Raw genomic sequence first — 25,027 nt, 5'->3', positions numbered from 1 at the left:
CTAATGCTATTTACTAATTTTTTTGTTTATATAGTTGAAAATACCAATATCACAATCTACTATGTAAACATAGCAAAAATTATTTGATCATTCACACTTGAGATGTTTTTATTTTTCACTAATGAAGCTCTTCAACTGGTATTACTTATAATTACTCCCGGTGGGGGGGGAAAAGGTAGTTGTTCTTCCTTTTTCACATGAAGGGGAGAATCTTTAAGGGCAAAAAGCAATCCAATGAAATACCATTAACTAAAAATAAAAACACTAGAATTTCCTGATCAATTACCTCCATGTATTAATTCATTGAAGGATGGAATGTTCTATATATGTCAGTTAAGTCTAAGTTATTGATTGTGTTTTGAGTTCTATAGTTTCTTTGTTCAGCTTTTGTTTGGAACATCTATCTAGTGATGAAAGAGATGTGTTAAAGTCATCCCAAATTATTGTGTTGTGGTATATCTGACTCTTGAACTTGAAAAGAGTTTGTTTGATGACCATAGCTGCTCCATTGTTTGTGGCATATATATTTATAATTGTTAAGTGTTATTGGTGTATAGTTCCCTTGAGCATTATGCAGTGTCCTTCTTCATCCTCTTTGATTGTCCTTAGTTTGAAGTCTACTCTATTTGATATGAGGATGGAAACATCTGCTTACTTTCTCAATCCATGTGAGTGGTATGATTTTTCCCAACCCTTCACCTTCAGTCTGTGAATGTCTTTTTTTTTTATAACATAAGGCTCTTGGAGGCACCATATTGTTGGGCACTTTTTTAATCCAATCTACTAGTCTATGTCTTTTGATTGGTAGTTTAGGCCATTAACATACACATTTATTATTGAGATATGATTTGTATTCCCAGCCATTTTTGTTTATTTTTGGTATTTAATATGACTTGGTTTCTCCTCTGATTAGTTTTTCCTTTAGTGTAATACCTCCCTCTGCTGATTTTCATCATTGTTTTTCATTTCCTCTTCTTGGAATATTTTGCTGAGGATGTTCTGTAGTGCAGGCTTTCTAGTTGGAAATTCTTATAACTTTATCATGGAAAGTTTTTAATTCATCCTCAAATCTAAAACTTAGTTGTGCTGGATATAAGATTCTTGGTTGGCATCCATTTTTCTTTTAGAGCTTGGCATATGTTTTTGCACTATCTCCTGGCTTTGAGGATCTGGGTTGAAAAATCTGCTGAGACACAAATTAGTCTCCCCTGATACGGTATCTGATTCTTCTCTCTTGTGGCTTTTAAGATTTTATTCTTATTCTGTAGGCTAGGCATTTTCATTATAATGTGCCTTGGTGTACATCTGTTTAATTTTGTACATTTGGTGTCCAGTAAGCCTCTTGTATTTGATTTTCCAAATTGTTTTTCATGCTTGGGAAATTTTCTGATATCATCTCATTGAAGAAATTGTGCATTCCTTTGGTTTGAAATTTTGTGCCTTTCTCTATCCCAATAACTCTTAAATTTGGTTTAAATTTGGTCTTTTGATGCTGTCCCATAATTCTTGGATTTTCTGTTCATGGTTTCTAACTTTCTTCATTATGTGATCAACTTTATTTTCCAGATTGCATACTTTGTCTTCATTATCTGATATTCTTTCTTCCAAGTTTTCTAGTCTGTTGGTTATGCTTTCTATTGAGTTTTTTATTTGACTTATTGTATCCTTCATTTCAAGGATTTCTGTTTTGTTTTCAGGGTCTCTATCTCTCTCTTGAAGTAATTTTTTGCTACCTGTATTTGCTCTCTTATCTTATTGTTAGAGTGATCAATTTTTGCCTGTATTTGCTCTTTTAGGTCATTCTTTAAATCACAGATCATTTTAATTATGAACATTCTGAACTCCTTCTCTGACATTTCATCAACTTCGCCGTCCATGGTGTCCTGGTTTGTTTGGGGCAATTTCCTCCCTTGTGTTTTTCATGTTGTCTATGTGTCTTCCTTTCTTGCAGTGTGGACCTGAGATATTACAGTTTCTTCCCTATATTCTTTAATACCTGTGAAGATTGTCTGTACCTCACCTTGATGTTGGGCTTCCAGACCCTGCTGGTATCCCTCAATGAATGCTACTGCATCCTGAATCTGGTTCCTTCGTAACTTGGAGTGAGTGGATCTGGGCTGCAGGGCTAGTGTAGTCCGCTGGTCAGAAGGAGTGGTCCTGAGCAAAAGGCTATGTTCTGGAGGTGTCTGCCTCAGAGGAGAGCCTGGATCCTACTGAGATCTTGGGCCTACTGAGAGTCTGGATCCCACGTGGGCTGGTGTGGGTGGTCTGGGCTGGATCTCAAGTCCTGCGTACTCCACTGGTCATAAGGGGCAGTCCTACACCAGAGGCTGGGCTCTAATGAGTATCTGCCCCACTAGGGTAGGGGTGTAACAGAATTGCTGTGTGCCTGAGCCTTGCAGAAGCCAGTGTGGGTGGATCTGGACCACTGGGCTTGACCTCCCATGGTAGTATGCTGGTCGAAAGGGGCTGTCTTGAACCAAAGTGTTTATATGATTTTAAATGAATACAATTTAAATATATTTACTTTCATTCATATATATAAATAAAAGTAAATATACTTATATATATATATATGAATTTAAATATTTAAATATATTAAATATATATATGTATGTATGTATATCTGAAAAAGCAGTTTACCACTGAGCAACATTATCATTTATTTTGAGATAGGATCTAGCTGAGTTATCCAGGCTGGCCTGGAACTCGGAATCCTTTTGCCTCATCCTCCAAATTAGCTGGGATTACAAGCATGCGTTACCATGCCTGGTTTGCTAATATAGTCTTAAATTCACAGATATCACAAGTTACTTAAGACAAAACATTTACAAAGATATCAGATATATCTTCTCTGTAGACAAAGAGATACTATTTTAAACTATTAACATCTTTTTCTTGTGGAATTTTCCCTTATCCAATCATTTTTTCCCAACAAATATTTTATTCCCTATTGAGAACAATGGGGAATAATTATACTATGCTAAAAAGACTTAATGACCTGGTCTTCTTTCAAATATGTGCTTCCCCAAATCTCAATCTATTAAGAGGATTATGTTCAAAGTGTCTTTGTCACCATGTAGACAGTGCCTCAACTGAGGAAACACTAAAGAGTAAAGATTTTTCTTTTCCAACAATAATATTTATTGGCTTGTATGATGAGATAGTTTGAAGGGAGTTTGTGGGAGAATACAGAAAGTAAGTTGTGGGGATAGAGAGTTGAAATTATATTTCTAGGGAATAAAAAGTCTCAACAGTGAGCTATTAAGAAACTTTCTGCAGAGAGGTTGTGGGAGTTGCAGAAAAGATCCCGGGTTCCTGTGGATTCATTGTGCAGATTCATAGGGCTATTGAAAGTCCAGTAGATAAGTGTATGTCTTGAAAAGACACCAAAGAAGCAGAATATCTCTGCACAGTCTGAATGGTTTCCCAAACTAAATGAACTATAAAAACAGCAAAAGGAAGAACTCACTAAAATGTGTGGCCCAAGACCAAGGACAAGGTGATTTTTCAAAATTTTCTTTGCAGACACTTAAGTCAATTACCCAATAGATTACCACCTCTATCCTCATCCTTTATAAACCCACTGGATCTTGCACATAGTGATTGCTATCACAGGGGAATTCCAAACTGAGACAGATGAGGTTTTTACAACTTAATGAATGGGACTCAGAATAGAACTTGAATTTGGTTACATACAGATGCAAAATGAATGGAACATATCATTTGCACTTTTGAAATTCCATAACTACTATAAACAGAAAGACTTTGCCCTCTACCATGCCTTTAACAAAGACTTTATGATAATGTATTATCTGTTTGCATGGCTGCTATTATTATTGATTAAATATGCTATCTCCCCAGAGATATCCAAATGTGATTATGCTCTCTGAGAACATCATTAAGCATTGATGTAATTAATTATATCATATGAACAGGGGAAAAGCTATTAGGAAAACACATCATGGTACAATAGGCAAATAAAATCACCACCAAAGTCATTCATAACAAAAAATCAAACCACCAAATGAACCATGAGTTATTTCCAAGTTCTTGAGATGATATTCATTTATCCTTTGCATATTAAATTTAGAATCAGATATCATTTGTCAATAAACCAGAAGTAATAATTTCTCAAGCTCTGCAAAAGTAGTCAACTATTTGCATCATTTAATTATTCAATAAATATTGAATAATATGAATTATAAAATAATTATGAACAATAATTTTCGAAGAATTTTTTTTATCCAATGGGGATAAAATGTGAATTATATGAGGATTTCCCCCCCAGATAACTGTATATCTCCTATAGTTATCTGTATTGTCACCATTGGAATAATATGCATTTTTATATTGATTTTACACAACTTATAATATATGTTCAATATTGCCAGACTTATTTCAAGATGTAAATTTAAATTATGGCATGAAACACTGAATTTATATTAAGTAATAATTCAAAATTTGATACCATGAGTCAGCCATAATGGTTTATACTTCTACTGTTAATTAAAGTTGTTTCATAAGGCATATTATTAAAGCCTTAATATACCTCTCTATTCTTATGCTCACATCTTTGATAAACATTAAGAATAAAAATAAACATGTGTATTTTGGAAATTTATACCTGTGACAATTGACTGATCTTAAGAAACGACAGTGGTATAATGAATGATACAAGTCATTTTCATTTTGAAAATTTATTGACAAGCAATTTATTCAGATCTTGGGGCCACCAGTGCTTTTTACTGGCTCTCAACAAATGAAAGTCTTTGCTAACAGTTGCATAATTTAATATTTTTAAATACAATTTTATTGGGGCTTTTTAAAGAGACCTTTCAAAGATATACAGTAGGATGATAGAAAAATGCAAATTCTAAATACAGTGAGGTCATAGAATTATTTTAAATATTTGTAGTATTTAAGTATTAAAATATTTAAATATTTGTTCAGAGAAGTTATCATTCATTATAAAAATAAAATATCAATGAACTGTAGTGCACTCCTATCTTGCTGCTGTGGTACATCTCCTGGACTTCCTTTTCAGGGGGAGAAATTCATAAAGCAAACATAAAATGTTCTAAGTGTAACACCTGCTTAAATTAGTTTCACAGGACAATCATTTCAGGCTTCTCACATATTCTTAATACTTCAAGATAATTTAAACTATCTATGGCATCATCATGAATACTGTTGAAAACTGCCTTTCACATAAAAACCTATTAAGGGCTCAAGAGAGAGACAGCACTGTTAGTTTCAGGAACTCTGGCATCTTGTTTTACCTAGATCAAAAAAAAAAAAGAATTTTAAGAAAAAATTTATCCTTTCCTTTTAATAAAATCACTGCATGATTCCTTCTCCATAATTAGAATGATATTTATTACTGAAGAAGAAATACCTTCTGTATTCTATTCTGCCTGAGTGGCTAACGTTGGAAAGCTGACTAATGAACTTGGTCCCACACCATCAAAACTAGTTCTTAGTGTTTCTGGCCTGTGTTCCACAGAAAGCCCCATAGACTAAGAAAGATGAAGCCCCCCCCCATTTCCCTCTAAGATAATAAATGTTTGTGTTTGGAGGGAGAAAACAACAAATGACTGTTCTCTTTGTCCTTGAGAGTTTCTACAATTAATATTAGTGAGACAGTCATATTTAAGATGAGTTAATAGCCAAGAGTTGTTCAAAGGGTCAATCATAGAGCACAGTAATAATAGAACATGCCCTACCCAGTATATTCAAGTCATTATATTAGATTGATAAGCCTGAATATGAGATTTCCAAACATTTGATGCCTTTTTGTGAACTCAGATGGAATACTGATATTTATAATATTGTCACTCTTTTAAAGCACATTTAACAATGAGTTGCTTTAGAAATAACATCAAACGTTTTCTAAAATAGGTCAGGAATAATCTGGTAACCAATGCATCTACATCAAATGTGATTGTTGGCAGTTCTTAATGATTTCCTAGACCCAGGGCTAATAATGTATCCTGTAACCAAGATGTGTGCTCAGTATTCACTTTATAATGCAGAGTAATATACTTAGAGTCACAGAACATTGTATTTGATCTTATCATCTAAGGTGAAACTCTTACCACATAAAATTAAAAGCATGCCATTTTCCCCTTCTCTAGGTTTGATCTTTAGAATCTCATATGTTTATCTGACTTGATATCTCAATATAGAATTTCTTATATTAGATAAATTTAATGTACCTCACTCAAAAAAATTGCTTAGGGAGATGAAGTAAATGTGAGATATTTCTGTAGAATATTTTTAAAAGTGAATGATCTCTTATTGTCTTTTGTAAAGATGTTCTTTTTATTTTTATTCATCATAGGTATACATGGAAGTAGGATATATTTTGATATATAAGCATGGAATGAATTTCATTCTAATTAGGATCCCATTCTTGAGAATGTACATGATGGTGGGATTCATTGTGGTACATTCATTCCACTCTGTCCCTTTCCTATTCCCTTCCTTTCCCTTCATCTTCCTTGGTGTAATCTACTGAACTTCTATTTGCTGGCCCCTTCTTAGTGTAAGTTAGCTTCTTCCTATCAGTGAAAAAATTTGACCTTTGGTTTTGGGGGACTGATTTATTTCACTTGGCATGACAGTCTCCAGATCCATCCATTTACTGGCAAATGTCAAAAAGTCATTATTCTTAATGGCTGAGAAATACTCCATTGTGTATATTTTCTTTATCCATTCATCTGAGCACCTAGGCTGGTTCCATAGCTTAGCTATTGTGAACTGTACTGCTATAAACAGTGGCTGTTTCATTGCAATATGATGATTTTATCTCCTTTGGGTTAAAATCCCACTACTGAGGAATGGGATAACTAGGTCCAATGGTATTTCCATTCCTAGTGTTCTGAGGAATCTCCATATTGCTTTTCAGAGTAGTGGCACCAGTGTGCAGTCCCACCAGCAATGTATGAGTGTACCCTTTCCTCCCACATCCTCACTAACATTTGTTGTTACTTATATTCTTGAAAATTGCCATTCTAACTGAAGTGAGATGGAATTTCATTGTGGTTTTAATTTGCATTTCTTAAATTGCTGGAGATGTTGAACATTTTTTCATATATTTGTTGACATTCATACTTTTTCTTTTGAGAAGTGTCTGTTCAGTTTCTTTGCTCCTCTTATTGATTGGATTATTCATTTTTTACAGTTTCTTTCAATATTTTGAGTTCACAATGCAAGAAACTAAGTTCACCTCTTTGTTTTACAATCAGGAGCAGAACAAGAATGCTATAGGGCTTTGGGGTTTTAAATAAAATGCTGAATTTGAATTCTGGTTCTGCAACTAAGTATTCTGATTTGGGTACAACATTTAACATCTCTAACCCTTTCTTTTGTTGTAGGAAAAAATGGTAAATTTTGAAAACTACTTAAATATGATTTTAGATTAAGTTTTATAGCAAGAAACTAATAAGGGAAAATTAGATGAAGAATTAGGAAAGCGAATTAGTTGATGCAAAAATAAATCACTAATTTGGAAGGCAGAGATCAAAGTGAGAGTATAGCAAATATTAAAAAAAGATTAAATGCTGAAATTTTTAAGTGAGAGACAATTTGTCTTATTGCATGATGTAAGTTAAACAATATTATACTCCATATACCATAATACGGATATAAAAAATAGAAAAGTATTGGGTGGAGGGGCACACACCTGTAACCTTAGCAGCTTGAAAGGCTGAGACAGGAGGGAAGCAGAGAGGGAGAGAAAGGAGCAAGGTGCCCAATATCATCTTTGAAGACATGCTCTTGATGAACTAGTTTCCTTCCACTATGTCCTATCTCCTAAATCGTTCCACCAGATCCTAAGGGTGCCACAGGTTTAGCACCAAGCTTTTAACACAACAGTCTTTTGGAGGATAATAATATCTAAGCCTAACAGACTGCTAGGGGGAAAATAGTGAAAAGACATGAAGGGCTATGGCTAATCTCTGAAGCTACACAACCTTTAGAAGCCAGGTTAAAGATAATGGTCCTGCACAGGTGTCTGAGAGGAGTGCGTAAAGGCATAGATGGAACATAGGAAGAATATTGTACCACGGAAAACAAGGGAGAATGAAGGAGGAGGAGTCCTTTGCTCCAGAGGATGGATGAACATAACAAAGAAATTGAGTACCCAAAATGTCTACTGGATTGAAATTTATTAGAAAGTTTAGCACGAATCAATGATTCTGACAATTTGATGTAAGAAATTGCTGAACCGGAGTGTGTCACGAAGTGGTCGGTATGTGAGGAAATGCAATCATAAAATATAAATAACTCTTTTGTGAAGTTTGGCTGTGAAGGACTAGGTGGAAATAAAGCAATTGCCTTTAGTCTATGTAATATCAAAGGAGAAGCAATATAAAATACTTTTTTTTTAAGGTCAAAAAATCTAGGAACAGATGGCCCAGCCTTGGACCCAGCCTTTGATTCTTCCTGGTTATGGGATCTTAGATAAGTTACTCATTATTTTTGTGCTTAAATTTCTTAAAATTGGTAACAATCATATCATTTATTTTTTGTGAAAAAAATAGCAATTAATTGATATACGTAAAGTCCTTCAAACCATAACTTATACATAACAAACACACATATAATTATTATTAATGTTTGTTCAACATGTAAAAATACTGAGTATGTTCAAATGTCTATTGGAATAATCCAACGTAGGAGACTAATAATGAAGTAAATATTTGTCATTTTCTTTAGGGAGACAGATTATGGTTGATTCTTATTCTCCCATTTTTATTTAAGAGTATATTTTATTTTTTATGGTAAACATGTTATCAAATTTATAATAAAAACACTGAATATTATTTTAGAAAAAATATGCATAATGTCATGATAGTGGCACATGGTATGTTCGATAAATAATGAGAAATATATAAAATAGTATTATAATTATGTGATTTTGTTGAAAATCATGTGTATGTGTGTGTAGATTGGATGACTCTCTCTCACACACACACACACACTCAGATACGGAAAATACTATAAGGATATGTGTCAAAACATTAATAGCATTAATATTAATAGTAGCTAATTATAAGTGGTAGGGTAATAGAAAATTATAATTTTATTTTTAGTGCTCTTTGTATTTTCTAAAATTAGCATGTTTATTTTTGTGTATGAGGCATAAAATATTATTTAAAAAATTAAGAGAGATTTTTTATCAGGAACCTGAACATTCAGAAATTAGGTACTTATTTGACATAGAAGTATCAAACCCATCAGTCCTGGGTTACTGAGTCAGCAATAGTCTTTCCACCAAAATTCCTGTGGTTTGGCAAAAATCTTGTTAGTTAACACATTGCTATCCAAACAATCTCAATAAAATACAAGTCTGAATATGACAAACTCCTACATTAATTCCCTTTCCTTATGAATAAAATAACCTATTTACAAACCCCATCACACACATTTCCAAGTGGAAGACACACTGAATTCACTTTTACTCCCAAAAGGTAATGTTTTCCAAATGGTTTCCTTGCCCAGAATCATACCTTTTTCAAAGTAGATGACAGTGGTGTCATACTATAGTCTTTTTCTTTTTGTGTCCCCTGGACTCTCAGCCACTTCTTTCAAGAATACACATGTATCCCATAACTAAGCATCTTGCTGAAAACATTTTGCTAAATGAATTGTGCTAATTTTAAGCCAACTGGTATGTCGTGCACCTAATGTTTCCAAAGCCTCTGTGAAATTTCTGTAAATAATTTTTAAACTTTTAAACTTTCAAGCTGTTTTAATTTGTTAAAAAAAACCAGTTCTAGAATTTTCTCATTTATGTCCAATAATGCACTTAAAATTTATTTTAAATCAAAGAATTTAGACAGGAAAGACTAGACTTGAGAAGATAAGTTAGAGTCAGAACAGATATTTTTGGGTCTTCACTTTACTTCAGTAAGATAATTACACCCAAGACTTCAATGAAAATTGTCTTATCACTGGTAACACCGAAGACTAAATAAGAGAAAAAGAGTGCAACAGCTGGTCCCTACTGTGGTGCAGATAAATAGGATAACAATCATCTCATGAAAGGTGATTATAGGTTACATCTCAGGAGATACAAGGTCAAGTACTATGGGTTCAATCCATGCTGAATTTAGAGCCATCAGATGGTGGCTAACAGACAATTTCTATCATCAAGATAAATATCAGCTTCATATTCTTTTTGCCCTGTTTAGAGGGGGGAAAAGAAAAAAAAAATATATATATATATATACACACACACCATCTGTAGATGGTTTCATCCTTCACACTTAGAATGATTTTTAATAAGTCAGTTTGTAAGCTATATTAACTAACTAGTAATGATATTTTTAAAATATATAAAAGCTATTCTTCATTTATCTATAAATTACATATTAGGAAATAGAGATGTATAAACATAAATGTTTTCATGGTGTAAGTATATAAATAGAAAATTTTACAAAGATCATTGTCATGGGTCAGCTGGCTACTTTGCCCTCCTATCAGCTACACAGATGCTCCTCACTTTGAGACCAGATCAGGAGACCAGAAGGAAACTATCATTAGTGAATAAAGAACCAGTTCAAAATAACTCTATCATATCATTTAGAAGGAAAATTCATAGGGAGTGTTGAACTTATGATATTTATTTCTATATCTCTGTTACATTCAAAAGAGACGTACTTCTACTAACAGTTAATTTTCAGTAATGAAAAGTGAGCAGCTGACTTCTGGTTTCTGGTTCTGCATCTAAGAATCTGGGAAATCACCACTACATTCTAACAACATGTAAAAAAGTTGAACAAAGTGAAAAATCAACAACTCTTCTTAGATCTGGCAAGACAAGTGAGGTCACAGAGCTCAAAATTGTGGGTGACAGAACAGTGGATAGAGAATTACAGCTTACCAGAGCAGAAACTGGGAAAAAGAAAATTCAGTAGGAACTAGTACTTGGGTAGGAAAGCTGGAACTACAACTGACAAAGTTTTGGACTCTTGATGTAGACAGTTCCGAGAGTTAAAAATCCCAGGGAATTGAGTCATTGATGAGGGGAGTTTTACCTTCAGCCGCTCCAATCAGATTTTAATAGTAAATACTGGGGAAAAGTCCTTGAATGCTTCTGGCAGGAGGAAGAAAGGAATCATTTTAAAATGTGCCAGAGCAGTCTATACTTTTTTAGAAAGATTTGTTCTCAGGAGAATCTAGTAAAGTAGTGCCTAACCCACTGGGGTTTTGACCAGGGGAAGGGAAAGGCCCAACTACATCTTCCACATGGGAGAAGGGAATTACTGAACTGCAGCTTACTCTAGCCATGCTCTCCCACCTAAAGGGATACAGAGAGACACTCATGAAGTTCACAGTCCAGAAGTAAAAGTTCACTAAGAGTGAGGCTTAATCAGTTATACAGAATGCTTCTTCTCCCTCAGCACCTTACCATCATACCACTAAAGGCTCATTTTCAGCACTTCTTTTTAACCAGGTCATCATGTCAAGCTATCAAGAAAAAAAAATATCACAAGGCATACACAAAGGCAAATAAAACACGGTTTGACAAAACAGAATAAGCTCAGATCTAGGCACTGTAGAGAGGCTGTCATTATCAAGCCAACTATGATTAATATATTATTGCTCAATGAACAAAGTAGACAGCATGTAAGAATAGATGGGAAGTGTAAGCAGAGAGATGGAAGTCTTAAGAAATAAGCAAAACCAATGCTAGAAATAAAAGAAAAATACTAACAGAAGTGGAGATTTCCTTTGATTAGCTCATTAGTAGACAGGACATGAGCAACGGAGAATCTCTGAGTTTGAGAATGTATCAATAGAAGCCTCTCAAGCTAAAAAAAAAAAAAACAAGAGAAAAAAGATTTAAAAAGACAGAATAGGATATCTAAACTGTGATACAACTACAAAATATTTAAATACAAAAAAAAAAGAGAAAGGAGACAAACAAAATATCTGAAAATATGTGAAAACATGACAATGAAGAACTCCTCCCCTATAAATGTTAAGACACCAAACCACAGGTCCGGGAAAGTAACAGAACACCAAACGGAATAAACATTGAAGAAAGAAAGGAAAAACTATGTTCCACATGTCATATTTAAATTATGGAGGATTAGAGATTTAAGAAAAAATTCTGAAATATGCCAGAAGAAAAAATACTTTAATGTACACAAACAAAAATAAGAAGTGCATCTGATTTCCCCTCAGAAATCATACAAACATGAAAAGAGTGGAGTGAAATATTTAGTTTTGAGAGAAAACAAAACAAAACAAAAAAAACACCAACCCAAAATTCTGTAACTTGTGAGATTATCCTTCAAAAGTGGAGAAAGATTTTCCTCAGATGAACAAAAATTGCATAAATTTGTTGTCAGTAGATCTACTCTAACCCTGATTTTCTTCATCTGTGAAATGGCATATCATATCCAACTTAAAGAATTATAGTAAAAATGTAGTAATCTTTATAAACCTCAATATAGACCTGTAACAATAAATGATGGCTATGTTTTCTTAATAAAAAGAAGATAGTACCTGGAACAATTGGGCAAACATAAACTTTTAATGATTTTTCCACTACAGTTTTAAAAGAAACTGTCAGCCAAATGATAAAGATATTCTACATTCTTTAAATAAACATGAGAAAAGAAAATAAAATGCAAAAGAAATCAAGACAATCAAACAAACAAAATCAAACACTGAAATGTGCTGACCCACTGGTTCACTGGTTACTGTAATGCACTTTCTTTCTTTTTAAAACAATCACCAGCATAATAATAAAAAAAAATCAAGTTAGTGAATTTCTAATGAAATAAAACCTTTTCAACTAAAGAATAACACTTTATTTTGAAATTATTTTTTCCAAGACTTTGTTGTTAAAAAATATCCTACCTTTTCAAAATAATGATGGTAGTATTCATCAGTCTACTTCTTTTCTATGTCTTCATATTGACAAAATAGTTGACAAACTTAAAACAGATACATTATTGTCTTTTTAATAATAATGTTTTAACAATAGTGAATGATAAGTCTGAAAACCAAGGTGTGGCAGTGGAGCTGCAGAGAAGAGTATTCTCAGATGTGTGGATGCAGAAAATGGAATAGCCTGATTCTATTTCTGCCATGGAAATAAAGTAATGCCAATTATCTGAAGGAATAGCTGTGCATCTAACAAACAAAAATTCTTGCATACATAGAAAATCTTTGTGATAAATTCATGTTTTATGTTATATAACAGAATGGATTAGCAGCTATGTCTGATTTAAAGAAAAAGAAAATCAAGCCTATATCAGGACCTTTGTATACTCTAAGGTGGGAAAAGAATACTGGACAGTTAAATCAGTTACACTTAGTGGCTCAGAAAAGAAATTTTTCTTACGATCCTTTGTGTTGGCTGGGGCCCATCATAGAGTTACATTCAGCTGAAGGTGGACTCACTGGGCAGAACAAAATAGACTCCAAACATGTTTGCCACATGGTGCCAACTGAGAGTTGGGTCCCTGTCCATAGTGGCTTTTATTCTGGCAAGGCACAGAGATATCAGGGAAGCGTGTGAGAAGCTGTGACTCATTGGGTCATATAATATTCCAGTCACTTTGTATGAGTTTACTTGGTATCACTATGATGAATCTAGGCAGAGATTTTTAAAATTTATCTTAGGATAAATAGTTCCTCCAGGTTCTGGGACTCCGTTTCTTCCCTCAGTTCTCAGCTATTTGTATCTTCAAGTACTCCCTCTGTCCTTTCTTTCTGTTTTTCCATTCTGATTCTCTGATTGGTCATACATGAATTTGTTTCTCATTTATGTAATTACCTATACTGCTAACTTCTTATTTGTTTTCTACCTTTCTCTGTTAAATGCTAATTTTATCATATATATTTTCCTGCTCATCAATTCTTAGTCTGTAACTAATCATGTCTATCTCATCCATTCTTGTTTTCACTGTAGTAATTTTGTCTTCTATTCCTAGAAATCTTTTTTTGCTCTAGTTTTTACTGATCATTCCATTACTGTCTTTCACTTTTATTCTATCATTTCCTTCTATATCCTATATAATCTATATTCTGTATTTAACCATGCAATTTTTTCATACTCTAGAATCACATTTCAATGCACTTTAATTTGACTCTGACCAACCTAACTCCATTTTCAAACAATTTATTCTAAAGACTATGAAAAAATGCTTGTAAATATGGATCATCCCAGTATCTTTTATAAGACTCAAAATGTTAAAGCATTAAAAATACAACCAAAGTAGATGAAACAAATTATAGTTCAATAAGATAATAAATACTAAAGTGATTTCTATATTCACAAATTTCACATACAGAAAAGTCACCTCTACCCTAATGCATTTTACTTTATTTTAAAAGGGCCTTTTTAGTGAGTACTGTAAAAAGATATTTTATAATGTCTAAATATAGTTTGCTGAATTTTTCTTTGACTTGCAAGTAATGGATCAATCACAGACTTGAGTATTACATAATATCTGAACATGTTAAAAGACAGATAATTCCACTAGTACCCAATGGACTCATTGGCACAAGGTTTAATATAAAGATAGAAAACAATTATCTGAAAAAAAATCATGTTAGTATTGTGAAATTAGCACTTTAGAAGGATGACAGCTTGAAGCCAGTGTGTTTTCTTAGTGATATATGAGCAGGTTATTCAGCCCATATGTGCCCAAAATTTCAAATTTCTATTTAATTATAAATTCTACCAACTTCTGATAAATGGTTGAAGTATGAGAAAAAGATAATAGCTTGTGTTTTAAAAACAATATTTATTCTATGAGCTGAAAGCACATAATAATTTTTTTAATTTCTATACTAACTTGAAAGATTAATTAGAATAACATGGTATAATGTGCAGAGAATATAAAGTTTGTATCAAACTCAGTGGCTTCTTGGTATAAGCAACTTCCTAAAGTTAGAATAATATACATTTTAAATAAATGCTTATTTCTTGGGTAAAGATTTGAATTACATTTGAAACTTTACATAAGAGTTTCTACTTGTAGAAAAAGAAAAATAATACTAGGTTACATACTGGCTTATGTATGGTTACCTTCCCAAAATGTTTAAAAGTATTTCTGATTACTGAAATCACAAAATCCTAAGAATATACTTTGCTTATTTATTAAAGATTCTCTAAATACCCAATTCAAATGTTACTTTCAAAATCACATTAATTTGTAACATGAAAAGTCCTTAACACCACTCACTATTTTGTCTGACATTTCTGGACATCACTTTCTAATCCTCAGCAAGTGGTATAGCCTCTGAGCCTCTTGTAGCTCTATGCTACCCTGTGGATAATATCTGACACTTTGTCATAGGATTGAGATGATGATTAAAGTAATAACTGTCAGACAAACTTTATATGCATTCTTTTCTTCATGCCCTTAAATATCAGTGCTTCTAGGACTCCACTCTGGAACTATTTCATGTGGTTCATTCTTCCTTCTAGAACTAACCTCAATTGGAACACTGACTATAAAATCTTGGGCCCCAAATTCATTTATAACTTTCTATGATAGTCCCAATTGGATATTTTACAGGCATCTTAATTATAAACGAAACTAAATTCATTCTTAATCCACAAGCCGCCCTAGAAAAACCCTCTCACTCTTATATAATCCAAATTCGAACACTGAATATCACCAACACCCACTCTACTAAGTTGACATCCAATTAAGAAAAAGCTAAAATTTTCCCTCACTTAGCACCAATATTATTTTGGCCATCAAATATGATAATCCTGCCTACAAAATGTTGATTTACTTATATCCTATCACCATTCTTTCTTGTCTTTCACTCCAAAACGACTGAAATTACCTTCTAGCTTTTCCTCTAATTCAGTTTATCACTTGTCTATAACACAAACCATTCCATCTTCAAATATCACATTAGTGATATTTCCAAGGCCCTAAATTGTCCTGTGAATCCATGTCTAAAATATATGAATGCCCTTTCTCCATGTAACAAATGAATTTCCAAATCTTTGGTCCATGAACTCCTTCAATAATGCTTAAAATAATGCCCTTCATTATATCTAGTCTCATCTTTCTCCTTTAACTCTGTTTTAGACCTCCATGAATATTTCTCACACCCCAAACATATATTCTTTTCCCTCTGGCATAATTCCCTCTGCCTAAGTATCTGGAAATCTGAGCTTCCATTCAATCAATGAAACTATCCATGATCTTATCATTAGATCCACAGTGTGAACTTCTGACCATACAACTCTGACAATATATTGAGCACAATTCTAACACTGCTCTTATCAAACTGTGTTGTCAAGGTTTATTTTTCCTACTTCTCCAGGAAATAATGAAGAACTTGACCTATAGTTCTGATTTTCTAGCCCTTATGACTGAGGCTGGCATGTTCTAGATACTCAAAAGAGCTACTAAATTTATACTAGCTACTAGACTTATTCCTGAAGAAAGGAATAAATTCAAGATAAAGGAATAAAAAAATGTAAAGTTTATAGATCTGCACATTTAAATACAATAAATAAGAAATATAAATAACATTTCCTTTGGAAAATTTTTTATTAAATTATTTATTTATTCTAATTTGTTATACATGATGGCAAAATGCAGTTCATTTCATATTACACATATAGAGCACAAATTTTTCAAGTTACTAGTTGCACACAAAGTATTTCCCACTATTTGTTTTCTTCCTCCATTCCTCCCATGCTCCCCCACCACACCCATTGCCATTGAGTCAGCATCCTCATATCAAAAAAAAACAACAAAAAAAAAAACATTTGGCCTTTTGTTCTTTGGGATTAGCTTGCTTCACTTAGCATTATATTCTCCAACTCCATCTGTTTACCTGCAAATGCCATGATTTTATTCTCTTTTAATGCTGAGTAACATTCCATTGTGAATATATACCAAAGTTTCCCTATCCATTCATCTACTGAAGGGCATTTGGGTTAGTTCCACAATTTAGCTATTGTGAATTATATTGCTATAAACATTGATAGGGCTGTGTCCCTATAGTATGCTGGTTTTAAGTTCTTTGGGTATAAACCAAGGAATGTAATAGCTGGGTCAAATGGTAGTTCCATTCCAAGTTTTCCAAGAAATCTCCATACTGCTTTCCAGATTGGCTGCACCAATCTGCAGTCTCACCAGCAATGTATGAGTGTGCTTTTTCTCCCACATCCTCCCCAACACTTATTACTATTTGTATTCTTAATAGCTGCCATTCTGACTAGAGTGAAATGAAATCTTAGAGTAGTTTTGATTTGCATTTCTCGGATTGCTAGAGATGTTGAACATTTTTTCATGTTGATTGACTGTATATCCTCTTCTGAAAAGTGTCTGTTCAGTTCCTTGTCCCATTTATTGATGGGGTTACTTGGTTTTTTAAGTGCTTTATATAAGGTTTTTGAGTGCTTTATATATCCTAAAGATTAGTGCTCTATCTGATATGCATGTGGTAAAGATTTGTCCCCATTCAGTAGGCTCTCTATTTGCCTCACTGATTGTTTCTTTTGCTGAGAAGAAGCTTTTTAGTTTGAATCCATCCCAATTATTAATTATTGGTTTAAATTCTTGTGCTAAAGGAATCTTATTAAGAAAGTTGTGGCCTAATCCGACATGGTAAAGATTTGTGCCCACTTTTTCTTCCATTAGGTGCATGGTCTCTGGTTTAATTCCTAGGTCCTTCATCTACTTTGAGTTGAGTTTTCTGCATAGTGAGAGACGGAGGTTTAATTTCATTTTGTTACATGTGAATTTCCAGTTTTCCCAGCACCATTTGTTGAAGAGGCTATCTGTTTTCCACTGCACCTTTTGGCACTTTTGTCTAATATAAAATAACTGTAGTTATGTGGGTTCGATTTTGTGTCCTCTATTCTGTACCACTGGTCTTCAGGTCTATTTTGGTGCCAATACCAAGCCATTTTTGTTACTATTGCTGTGTAGTATAGTTTTAGGTCTGGAATAGTAATGCCACCAGCTTCACTCTTCTTGCTTAAGGATTGCTTTGGCTACTCTGGGTCTCTTATTTTTCCAGATGAATTTCATGATTACTTTTTCTATTTCTGTAGGAATGCTATTGCGATTTTGATTGGTATTGCATTGAATCTGTATAGTGCTTTTGGCAGTATGGTCATTTTGACAATATTAACTCTGCCTACCCAAGGACAAGGTAGATCTTTCCATCTTTTAAGGTCTTTCTTAATTTCTTTCTTTAGGGTGTTATAGTTTTCATTGTAGAGGACTTTCACCTCTTCGTTAAATTTATTCCCAAGTGGTTTTTTGTTTTGAGGCTACTATAAATAAGGTGGTTTTCCTAGTTTCTCTTTCAGCAGATTTGTCGCCGATATATAGAAATGCCTTTGATTTATGGGTACTGATTTTTTATCTAGCTACTTTGCTAAATTCATTTATTAGTTCTAGGAGCATTCTCTATCTGTCTCTATTTGCATATTTTGATGCAATATTATATTTTTTTATCTTTAGTTTTCTATAATAATTTTCTTCTCATGCCTGATTTGGTTTACCTTATAACTTTTATGTTTTTAGTTACTCTTTATTTTTTCTTTTCAAATCACAAAGTAAAATTTATCCAATGTAAAAATAAATATTGTTAACTTACAAAGATTAATATGTTTTATTGTCAGTAACTAAACTTTATCATTTTTTTTCCAAAACTTTGATCATTATACATTATTTTAACCATTCTATATGATTACTTTTTAATTAAATTTCATTGTTGTTTTTGTTCAATCGGGCACTGACTGGATACTTGCATATTGACAGGCATGTCTGTACTAGTAAATATATACTCTGCTAAGACAAAAATACCTGAGCAAGTGAATATTTTTATTCTCTACGATTCTTATTTTGTGATTTTATTCTGAAAAAATACAAATAAATAAGATCAAGACAAATAGATGCCAATGCAACACAAAGGTCTGACACACATTTTAAAGCTAAAAGAAAGAAACAAACAAAAATAAAGCCCAAAAGAATTTAAGCTAGATCTTCCAAATTTAGCTTCACAGTGTTGACCCCGCTCCCTAAACTTGGCTTCTAAGATACAACTATGACTGAATTTCATCTGGATTTAATTCTGATAATAAGAATACACAGCCCCCAAATCAGTAGTGTTTAAAACCTAACATAAAGATCCCTATATGAGTGTCTCACAGAAATAGCACTGATGTTTACAATGAGATTTCATCAATGTCTTCATTCATAAAACACTGGGCATCTCCAGAATGACCAGACACTGGCCCTGAGAATCAGAGACTAACACATCATAGCCATTATTATCAAATACTTACACTTGAAAGTAATAATAAAAAACTTACACTTGAAAAAATATCAGAAGACAACAATAAGTAGAGGCTAAAAGAACAATTCAGCAAAGTTGTAGGATATAAAATCAAAATAGAAAACTCAGTAGCATTGCTATATGCCAACAGCAAATTAACTGAAATAGAAATCAAGAAAGTAATCTCACTTACAATAGCTACAAAAAAATCTAGGAATAAGTTTTGCCAAAGAGGTAAAAGATATCTATAATGAAAATAACAAGACACTTTGAAAGAAATTGAAGAGGTATTGGTAAAAGGTCCATGGCACTCAAAGTGATTCACAGATTCTTTGCAATTCCTATTAAAATACCAGACATGCTTCACAGAACTAGAAAAAAAAAAAAACAATCCTAAAGTTTGTGTGGAATAAGAACAAAACATAAAAAAAGAAACAACAACAAAAAACCCTACAAATAGTCAAAGAGATCTAGACCAAAAAAAGAACAAAGCAGAAAGTAATACACTACTGATTTTACTGATTTTAAAATATATCTTAAAGTGGTAGCAATCAAAGCAGATACACAGAACCATGAAACAAGATAGAGAGCCTAGAAATAAACTATCTATAGCAAACCCATTTTCAGCAAAGATGCTAAAAACAAATACTGGAGAAAAGTCAGACTTTTCAGTAAGTGGTACTAGGAAAATTGCTATATTCATGCAGAAAAATGAAGCTAGACCTCTTATTTACCACCAATTACAAAAATCAACACAAAATTGATTAAACTCCTAAGTGTGATCCTGGAAACTGAACAACTACTAGATAAAGAAGTAAGGAAAATTATACAGGACATTGTAATGTGTAAATATACCTTGATAAGACCCCAAAAGCACAGAAATCAAAAGCAAAAGTAGACAAATGGGATTATATCAATCCAGAAGCTTCTGCCCATCAAAGAAAACAATTATCAGAGTAAAGAGACAACCTGCAGAATGAAAACAATATTTGAAATTATACATTTTACAAGGGATTAATAGTATTTATAAGGAACTCTAACAACTCAGTAGCAAAAAATTGTAAAAATTAGTAAATGGACAACATGTATATGAAAAAATGCTCAACATCCCTAATCAGGGAAATACAAATCAAAACCAGGAGGAGATATCCCCACACCCCAGTAACAATTGCCATTATTAAAAAAAAATACCAAGTGGCAAAGGGGTGGAAAGAATACAAACTTTACAATCCGCTGGTGAAAAAGCAAATTATATAGCCATTATGAAAAATAGCACGGAGTTTCTTTAGGAATTTACAAATAGAACTACCATAGAATCTTGCAATCCCACTAATGGATGTACATCCAAGGAAATGAATTAAGTGTGTCAAAGAGACAGCTACATCATATTGCTACTGAGCTATATCCCCAGCCCTTTTTATTTTTTATTTTGAGAAAGGGTCCTATTGGATTGCTTTGGGCCTCACTGGGTTGCTGAGGTTGACCTTGAACCTGCAATCCTTGTGCCTTGGCCTTCTAGGTCACTAGGATGACAAGCACTTGCCAATGTACCTGTCCCATGGAGACTATATCTTGTCCCTGGCTCCTTGTTCTCTCTCTCTGTCTGCTTCCCAGCTGCTATGAACTGAACAGCTTTCCTCCACCATGCCCTTCTGTCATGTTTCTTCAGATGACAATGTACTGGAACCTCTAAAAGTGAAAAATAAATTTCCTCTCCCGCAAAATAAAAACATAAAAAAAACCCCTAAGTATTCTTTAAATGATAAACAGATAAAGACAATGTGACACACACATAATGATATCATATATATATGATGGAATACTGTTTCTTTTTTTTAAAGAGAGAGAGAGAGAGAATCTTTTTTGTAGATGGACACAACACAATGGCTTTATTTCTTTCTTTCTTTTATGTGGTGCTGAGGCTAGAACCGGGGTACCGCCCCTGCTAGACGAGCACTCTACTGCTGAGCCACAATCACAGCCTTGATGGAATATTGTTTCTTCATAAAAATAAAGAATTGACAACCTGTCATTTTCAAGAACATGGAGAGAATTGAAGGTTATTTTGTTAAATGAAATAAGACAGGCACAGAATGACAAATATTGCATGATCTCTCTTATACGTGGAATCTAAAAAATTGATCTCATAGAAGTTCAGAGTAAAATAGTGTTTACTAGAGGATGGGTAGAATAAGAGGGGAGGGAGAAATGGGGAAAGGTCTACAAATAGGTACTAAGTTATATGTAGGTGAAATATATTCTAGAGTGCTAAAGATAATGAAAATATACTATAGATTTCAGAAAAGCTAGAAGAAAGGATTTTGAATGTTTTTGCCTCAAAAATAATAAATGTTTCAGGTGACATATATGTTTATTTTGACCTGAACATTCCATGATTACACATGAATTGAAACATCACACAGTACCCCATAAATGTGTACACTTTTTGTAAATCAATTTAAAAACTTTAAAACTTGGTCTTAAGCATTCAAGAATTCAAGGAATCAACAAATAAGTAAAGCAAACTGGACACAGGAAAAAAAGCATAACAGCAAAAAATGATAGTTTTAATGGATATTTTCATAGATATAATAAGTAGTATTAAATATTGTGAATTGGAGAATATGTGTCCTTGATAAAGAGTAAAATCATTACTGTGTTCCTACCAAATGTTCTTCTGAGGAAATGGGCACACAAAGCTGTTTGATATCCCAGTTTTTTAAGAAAAATCAGAAACCACAATTTTTATGTGAAACCCCTTAGACATCCAATGCTCACAATCAGCTATAACTATCTAAAAACAAAATAGAACCCAGCAGGGAAGAAAATATCACAAGTCAAGAAAATACCCATGTGGAATTGTTCTGGCCTATATGCCATGAGAAGTCAATATCCAGATTAAACTCGAGTGTTAGATAGTAAAACAGATTAGGGATTTCAGTTGTAGTTATTTTCTTTCTATAACTTGCTTCTACTGGAGTTCAGCAAAGGCAAAGAAAAAAAAAGCCAACTTGCCTACTCTGTCACATCAGAGAGTGAGGGAAGAGATTTGAATTTGCTCAAATTCCCTGTTGCCTTCCACTTACTATTTAGCTTGCTAATCAGTCTTCTAATTCCTAAGATCATATGTATATTATACATTTATTTCTACATGCAACTATGTTATATGTGTATGCATCTTGTACATGTTACTTAAAATTTCCAGGTAGGAATTTAAATAAAAATGACATTCATCATGAAAACGAAAATTACATTAGCTGTTTTATGATGATATAATTGTTATGGTTTAGATATGAGGTATTCCCTAAAAGCTCATGATTAGATTTCAAAAGCTGTAACCTAATCAGTTGATGAAGACATATGCTGGATTAATAATTTAATGGATTACTGAATGGTAATAGTAGGAAGATGAGGAGTAAATGAAGGAAGTGAGTCATGGGGCATGCCTTGAGTATTATAATATTTTGTCTCTAATACCTCTTGTGCTCTAGTGTGTGTCCCCTTCCTCCCATTCCCTCCTCCCTCCCCCGCCCTCCCTCTCCCCACTCCCCTCTCTCCTTCCTTGTTAAGGTCTGTAGACAAGTCAAAATAACACCTGGTATTTTGCCAGGGGAATGTAGAGTTCGTAAACAAGTCTGGATGGTCCCTGGCAAAATGCCAGAGGGAGTGGTTTGAGAAATAACAAAAGCAAGCCATTAAGTGTGGAGATTCCTTATTGGTTGACTGATGTATCTAGTTTATGCTAATTAAGATAAGCTGTGCAAAATGTATAAATAGCTCTGTGGTCCTACAATAAACGGCTTCCATTCCTGCTGCATCAATGTACAAAAATTGTTCGTCATCCCCCCGCACTTCCTAGACCATGAGATGAACAGATTTTCCCCAGCATACCCTTCCACCACGTTCCACTGCACCTTGGGTCAAGAGCAATGAAGACAGCTGACCATGGACTAAGACCTCTGAAACTGTAACTGCCAAATAAAATGTTCCTACTTTATGTTGTTCTTGTCAAGAATTTGGGCATTGCCATGTAAAGCTAACACAATAATATAATACATTTCTGAAGAAGTCTGATATAAACTGAGAGCTCAACACACATAAATAATCCAAGTTTGACAAAATTTTACCAAGTATTTCAAAATTTAACAGAATATTCTCCTTGTTATACTGCACTGTATTATAATATGATACCATATGCACTCAGTATACCTTCTGATATTTTCAGATCCTGAGGCAAATTTTAGGAACTCTTTCTTCTTCCTCCTTGATGATGATTAGTAGTCTTCTCTCTTTACATTAAATCAAACTGAAAATAAATATCTCTTATGGATAAAATACTGCATTCACTATATGTATTTTATATTTTATCCAAATAAGAGATGTGGTAATATTTAAGATTTCATTGCATCATTCATATCTCCAGGATTTAAGAGCCACTTAGTAATTATTAATCATCAAAAGATATGAAATTCAATTTAAATTTGGGGAAAGATAATTGTCTTTATATATTTATCTAATAATAGATTTCTAAAATATTGGTATATCATTGGGAAGCTAAATGTGAAATAGAAACTGAAAGAAAATACAACAAAAAAGACAATCTTAAAAATACTTCCAAAAATAAAATGTACATATATCATACACACATAGAATGAACATTTTTCAGAAAGTTTAATTAATGAGGGAACTTAGAGATGTCACAATTGGCTCAGGAAAGAAGATAAGGTAACACATATTTTATAGACAGACCAAAATGAATTCACAAATGGATGCAAAACTAGCAGTCATTATTTACAATTTGATAATCAATTGTAGTCCCTGGAAACATGGCTATCAGTTTTCTATAACTTTACTTCTACCTCTATAAAGATGTAAAACAGCCTGTTCAACTGCAATCAAAGCTGGAAACAATCCAGAAGGATGAGATTGATTGCTTGGACTCAGATTTCAAAATCTATCACAATTTTTCTTTATGGCAATAAAGAGTATTTGAATATTTCACAATTAGACCAAATATTGTCCCTAAACATTCAATACCTAATAGTACTTTAAATACATTATCAATGAAGAGAACAACTCTAGAAATTTTAGCTTTTTAACTTTGATTTTTTTTTTAATTCATCTTGGTGAAAACTGAAAATCTCAGAATGAGTTTAAAAGAAATGTCTAACCAGAAGAGACAAAATCAATCTTCACTAATTAGTCTACCCTAATTAATATGGATCTGTTATATTTCAAATATATATAGTTAGTAGTGACTAAATCAGAAATTAGAAATTGAATTATGCTAGATGACAAAACCATCAAAGATAACTTCACTCATTAGAGTTGAAACATAACCAACAATAAAACTTGGCTTAGAATATTTGCTTTACACTGTATTTTCTATGAAAATAATCTACGTTCCTTTCTATGTCCTTTTATCAAAATAGTGATAATATCACACTTTCAGTGATGTTGTCAGGATAAAATTAAAAGTATGTGCTCAAATTCCTTGTACAATGCCTACAGTCACAGTGTATTTATTTTCCATTGACCAAATGAAATTACTGAATGCTTCCTGGAGCCAGAATGGATGCTTGATGTCAGAGATGCCCATCTGCATAAGGGATATCCCTGCCCCAGAAAATTTCACAGCATGGGAGTCCTGACATTTTGGCTGGGTTCTAATAAATTTAAAACAAAACACACAAAAAATGGTTTTCTGATTTTCTGCAAAAAAGAGACAAGA

The 25,027-nt window shown here is 33.1% G+C and overlaps 1 protein-coding gene across 4 annotated transcripts in view; it reads right to left on the bottom strand.

The window, feature by feature from the left end:
- Nucleotides 1-25,027, bottom strand: part of Pclo (piccolo presynaptic cytomatrix protein) — a 402,900-nt gene that overhangs the window by 233,511 nt on the left and 144,362 nt on the right. The window lies entirely within an intron of this gene.

Source organism: Ictidomys tridecemlineatus, chromosome 2 (genome assembly GCF_052094955.1).
Source record: "Ictidomys tridecemlineatus isolate mIctTri1 chromosome 2, mIctTri1.hap1, whole genome shotgun sequence".
In the NCBI taxonomy this organism is placed as follows: Eukaryota; Metazoa; Chordata; class Mammalia; order Rodentia; family Sciuridae; genus Ictidomys; species Ictidomys tridecemlineatus.
This window is presented reverse-complemented; position numbering and strand designations above follow the sequence as displayed.